The sequence below is a fragment of the Mus pahari genome, chromosome 16, assembly GCF_900095145.1.
Source record: "Mus pahari chromosome 16, PAHARI_EIJ_v1.1, whole genome shotgun sequence".
Taxonomy (NCBI): domain Eukaryota; kingdom Metazoa; phylum Chordata; class Mammalia; order Rodentia; family Muridae; genus Mus; species Mus pahari.
Window position 1 is genome coordinate 47,586,815 of NC_034605.1, and position 6,512 is coordinate 47,593,326.

A 6,512-nucleotide genomic window follows, 5' to 3' on the forward strand; every position below is an offset into this window, starting at 1 on the left:
GAAATAAAAGACCTTTTTTTGTGTGTTTCAGAACCGTTCAATTATAAACATTGCTGAGATCAATTCAAGCACAAACCTTCTTACAGCTTTTAAAACGCAACTGCTAACCTGTCGAGATGTTTAGCCCGCACGTTTCAAAACCTGTCAGTTAAGCCTTGTTTCCTGTTGCCACTTTTCTCCCAAGCTACACACCAGAAGGCAAATTATGTAGCAAATTGGAAACATTCACCCTACACTTGATGGCAACACAAAAGGCTGGGTGATGGGAATATGACACTCCGGTCCTTGCTCTAGAAAATGAAGGCCGATTAGAGGGCTCATCTCCCGGCAGCTTCTAATGAGGTTTCACCATCTACGTTCTGAAACAAACCATCAACCGATGCCCTCCAAAGCACTCCAGGTCTATTCAAAGAAGAATAGAAAGAAATCAGCCAAACCTCTTGTTTGCTGAGTTTACCGGTTCATTCCCTAAAGTTGTGACATTGGTGGCGGTTAGGAGGCATGGCCCATTGAAAATATCTTGGGTCAGGGAGAGAGAGGGCTCAGTGGGTAAAGACATTAACTACCAATCCCGATGACCTGAGTTTTGATCTCTGGTTCTCAAATGGAGGGAAGAGAGAATATTTTTCCCATAAGGCACTGGTTCCCAACTGCTACTGTACTTGACTGTATGGTGCATGTTTACTATCTGTTCATCTCCCCTACGCCCTCTTTTCAATGCAAGGAACAGAATCCCTGGGCCTTAACCATGGTAAGCACGCGCGCCAGTGCCCAGTTAAGTCTTCAGTCCTCTGCTCATGTACCTGTAGGTTGTTCTCGCCTTTTGGCTACTGTCAATAATGCGACTTTGAACAGAGGTGTTCCTACTTGGAGTTCTTAGAGTGTATATTCCAATTGATCTTGGTCAACGGCCTGGAGCAATCTTTGAGTATAAACTCCATTAGGTTTAAAGAAGGAGCTCAGATGAGGGGAACAGGGAAATGTGAACATCCTTACCAAGGCAAGGAGAGTCTTGAATCCATGCTGCCAGACAGCAGAGAGAGGAAACAGACAGAGAGACCCAAGGCCACAAAGAGAGGCCCGAGAAAGCAACGAAACTCCATGCACTGTGAGAGAAGACAGCCAGAGAGCTACAGCTTGCCTGTAGCATGCGGTTTGTGTTTGTTTGTGGTCCTCTTTGGGGGGAAATGGTTTGTTTTTTATGTTCATGGGTTTTGTTGTTTGTGAGACAAAGTCTCACTACATAGCCCTGGCTGTCCTGGAATTCACTATGTAGACCAGGTTGAGCTTGAACTCACAGAGGCCAGCCCGTCTCTACCTCCCCAGTGCTGGGACTAAAGGTGTGTATACCTATCACCATGTGCAACTTGGGGACTTCCCTACCCGGCTTAGCACTCACAGTGTATGTTAGTGATATACTGCTTTAAATCGGCACTTTGTCATTTACAACGATTCAAAACTTGTTTTAGGGGACAGCTTACTTTCAGTACTGGCGACTGAACCCAGGGATTAATAAATGCTAGCAAGCACTGTATCACTGAGTTTATATACCCAGCCCTCTAAAAAAATATTTTAGGGCCAGGCCTGGACCCTAACAGAAATGACCACTGGAATCTGGACAGAGGTCTTGGTGACCCCATTCTTATGTTTTACCCACAGGAGCCCTCCTCACTCTGTAGATATTCAATAAATAGTAATGGAATGATCAATCAATGGATGAATTCCTTCTGGGCAATATACCATGAGACTTCACAAAATCTCTTACATTAGTTTCTCTAGTGTGCTGTCTATTTGGTTGTAGTCTTCCCAGAATCCACTAAACCAGGGCATAAACCCTGTTAGGAGATTGGACTCTCAACTCTCCAGCTGCTTTCTCTGCCACACGGGATGAATTCCCTTTAGTTGCGGAGAGAGAAAGTTTCTGTGAAACCCCTGGGCCTGCCCAGATATCAAGGAGAGCACAACTGAGCTTCTAGTCACGCAGTTTTGTAATCCATTTCAGTCTTAATCCTGCGAGAAGCCAGTTTCATTGTAGAGAAACAAATGGAAAGTGTGTGTGTGTGTGTGTGTGTGTGTGTGAATACCCACATGTATTAGTGCTTGTGTATTTGGTATGTTTCACATATTGATGAATACTGTTGTACTATATAGGGACCAATTAGTCCCATAAAAAGACCCATGAGGAAGGTCCCTGTGTTCTTCATGTGTTTAACATTTGTTTATGTGGCAAGTGTGCCACATGCGTGAGGGTGGAGGTCAAAGGTCAGTTTCTGGGAGTCAGTTCTCTCTCTTTGCAATATGGTTTCAAGGGATTGAACGCAGGTCATCAGTCTTGGCATCTGTACCAGCTGAACCATCTTACCAAGGCCCCCTGACCAAGGCCCCCTGACCAAGTCCCTCTGACCAAGGTCCCCTGTGCTCAACCTCTTCCTTTCCTTCTTCCTTTCTTCCTCTCTCCCTTCCCTTCCCTTCCCTTCCCTTCCCTTCCCTTCCCTTTCCCTTCCCCTTCCCCTTCCCCTTTTCCTTCCTTCCTTCCTTCCTTCCTTCCTTCCTTCCTTCCTTCCTNCTCTCTCTCTCTCTCTCTCTCTCTCTCTCTCTCTCTCTCTCTCTCTCTCTCTCTTTTCTTTTAACATGGTCTCAGTATGTAGCCACTACTGGCCTGGAACTTACTGTGTTAACCAGATTGGCCTCTGACTCACAAAATTCCACCTCTCTCTCTGCCGGGTCCTAAATGCTGGGATTAAAGATTTCCATGTTGAAACTCAATTCCAGTGTGGTAATGTTAAGGAGTAGAGACCCTGGGAAGCAGTTAGGTGATGAGACCCAGTCCTTATAAATAGTCTTTTATGAATGAGGCACCAGCCATGCACAGTGGTGCATGCAATCCCAGCACTCAGGAATAAGAGGCAGGTGGATTTCTATGGGTTTAAAGGCAACCTGGTCTACATAGCAAGTTCCCAGCCAGCCAAGACTTCAAAAGGAGGACTTGTAGGAGGAGGAGGAGGAGGAGGAGTCTTTGCCTAGTGTATGTAGACTGTTAGATTCAATAATCACACAAGGTAAGAATATAGCCACAGATGAGATGCCTCTCCTCTGTACAATGTGAAAACAGAAAATGATGTTATCCGGGAAACAGCAATGAGCAGATTTCAGACACTGGCACCTTCATCTGATTTCCAAACCAAGACTTACACTCTGCATTATACAATAAATATTAAATAAATGCCAATGCCCTGTGATATGAGGGTTGTTTTATTTGTTTCTGTTGTTTGTATTTGAATCCGAATCCCATACTGTAACCTGGGTAACTTAGAACTTACTAGATAGCCTAAGCTGGCTTCAAATTTAAGGCAATCCTCCTGCCTCAGCATTCTAAATGTTGGGATCCCTGGTAGCATCTTACTCAGCAGTAATGTGATGGAGTAGAAGACGGTAAGACAACATGAGGCCTTGTTTATAGCCCAGGCTACCCTCAAAGCGTAAGCTCACAAACCTACCTGCCTTGGCCTCACCCTAGTGCTGAGAGTACACTAGCACTAGTGTGTGGACTGCAGTAACTGGCAGTTAGCCCTTCTCAGGAGATACAGAACAGCGTGTTAGCATGTTGGTGTTAAATGACATCCACAGGATGTCAGACCTGGACTCAGAGTTCCGTTCCAATCACAGTGCTGAAGTCTAAGCAGGGAGCCACTCGCTCACTCCTCTGGGAGAAACTAGTGATGTCTTGATGAGCCCATAAATTACTATTGATGGATGCTATTATTGTGATCAGCAGGGACTAGGGCATCCCAATACCCCATACCCTTGATTGGATGAAGGACTTTCTATAATCCATTTGCTGACAAATTGTAATAATGCAAATGCTTTTTTAAAACTCCCTTTGCACGTCCTATGGGGCTCTGTCAGGGAGTACATTAGAGAAACAAATGTCCTAAAATATTCTGCTGCTTTTAAACCCTAATTGACCTCTGGAGAGAAGGCCACGGGCTCAGCTCTCATGGAGTATCCTTTGCCTCTAAGAATCACTGGTGTCTAGTGAGTGCTGTGTCAAGGCAGGAATTCTTACCCAGTTGGAATTCCAGACTGTGACTGTGCTCTGAGAAAAGGGAAACCAGATTACAATATTCTAAATCCAAGGGTTAAAGTTAGAAATGGCTCCGTGTGTGTGTGTGTGTGTGTGTGTGTGTGTGTGTGTGTTTCTACTGCCTTTTCCCTAAACTTTCAGCACCAAGTCTACCATGCCAAAGTCACAAAATATGATCCAAGCAAGGTGTTGTATACCTGTAGTCCCAGATCCTCAGGGAGGTGACAGGGGAGGACCCCTCAGCCCAAGAACTTAAGGTATCTGGATAACGTACTGATGCGCCTTCACTGGGGTGAGGAGGTGGTTACAGAATATAATTTCTCACTTCTCAACACAGACTGCTGCCACGGTATTCAGGTGCATTATGGAGGCCAGCCTATATCCCCTTTAAACCTTGTATTAGGGTTTTATTGCAGTAAACAGACACCATTCCCATGGCAACTCCTATAAAGGAAAACATTTAAGTGGAGCTGGCTTACAGTTTCAGAGGTTTAGTCTGTTATTGTCACGGTGAGAAGCACGTGGCGTGCAGGCAGATGTGGTGCTGGAGAGGGGGTTGATAGTTCGTCATCTGTATCAGAAGGAAGCAAGGAATGACGGTGAGACACTGGCCAGACTTGAGCTTACAAAACTTCAAAGCCCACCCCCCACCCCCCCAGTGACACACTTCCTCCACCAAAGCCACACCCACTGCCATTAGGATACACCTCCTAACAGTGTTACACCTTAGAGGCCTTAGCCTCTTTGGGGCCAATCCTATTCAAATGACCACAGACCTCATGTCAGGAAGGTAGAGGATTAATGATATTGTGGACTAGAATAGGTCTTTGGTTGATGAACCTGTGCCCATATATGGAGATAGGCCACGCCTTACAGATGCAGGTGGCTCATTGATTTGACCCATGAATTCGATATAAGTGCCTGCCAGAAATATGTATTAAGAGCCTGCAGGAAGATTGCTATCCACGCGAAATGGGCAGTCCCAAGACGGACCAGGAAGATTGAAAGTCAAGATGACAGATTTTGATCATTTCAAAGTCCTGAAAGCAAAGAAGATGAAGAACAGAAGAATAAAGAATAAAGTTTAAAACTTCAAAAAGCAGCTACCCTGGAAGGTTTCTTCCCCTAAGAAGTACTTATTGCTAAGGCTACCACTATAGACACCCTGGTTGCTACTGTTAGGCTAAAATTCTAGCGAGAAAGGATGAAGACCAGAGGGTAACGTGTCTCCTCCAGAGGCAGGGGAGTCAGAAGAGCCCAGCTCAGAAAGCACCTGCTCCTAGGCACAGGAAAGAAATCACAAGAGGCTTTAAAAAGGAATGAAGATTCTCTTTGCCACACCCTATCTCCTCATAGGAGCCCTGGGATATCATAAGAGCATGTTACATGTCTGGCTTTTACGTAAGGTCCTAGGGAATCAAACTCATGTCCTCACTCCCACGTGACAAAGCAATGCTGCCCACTGAGCCATCTCCCCCAGCTCCTCTGAGTAAGACTTCTAACGCTGAGCAATGGGGGGAAGAAGCATGAAGAGGAGGAGCCTCTGCTTTGTCTGAGCTTTCATCAAAGCCTTAAACGCAGGCTTTGATTTTGGTCATTGTTCGCTTTGAGGGGAGCTATTTCATCTTTGCCTACTCTCAAGTACTTTAGGCATTGTCTGAACGATCTGTCTCGGCCTTCTGCTTTTTCTACTTATTGGTTGTACCTTTTCATCTAGGTGACTTGCTTGCTTGGGTTAAGATCATGGAGATCTTTTAAATAAAGGTATGCAAAATAAGTGCACGGACTTATAAATAGACAAATAAATGCAGAGTCAGCTTGAATGGGACACACAGGACATGTTTTAAGCAAGGACATTTTTTTTTCTATTACTTAATTAATTTATTTATTCACTTCACATTCCAGTCACAGCCCCGCTCTAATCCCAGTCTCCTGAGAGTCCTCTTGAACCCAGGTGAGTTGAAACTTTAGGTCTTCTTGTAGTGTCCTTGTCCCCTCTGGCTCGCCCAATCCTATCCTCCACTCTTCAACAAGACTCCCAGAGCTTCCACCTGATGTTTGGCCGTGGATCTCTCTATCTGTTTCTATTGCCACTGGATGAAGCCTCTCAGGAGGCAGTTATGCTAGGCTCCTGTCTGCAAGCATAGCAGAATATCATTAATACTCAGGGGTTGGCTCTGTCTCCTTGGATGGATGTCCAGCGGAGCCAGTCATTGGTTGGCCTTTACCTCAATTGCTGTCCCATCTTTATATCTGCTTATCTTGTGGGCAGGACACATTTTGGGTGGAAAGTTTTGTGGGTGGATTGATATCCCCCTCCCTCCCCTAGAAAGCCCTCTTGGCTACAGGAGGTGGCCACTTCAGTCTCCATATCCACCCCCCACACTACTAGGAATTTCAGTTAGGGTCCTCCCCCAAACCGAGCTGG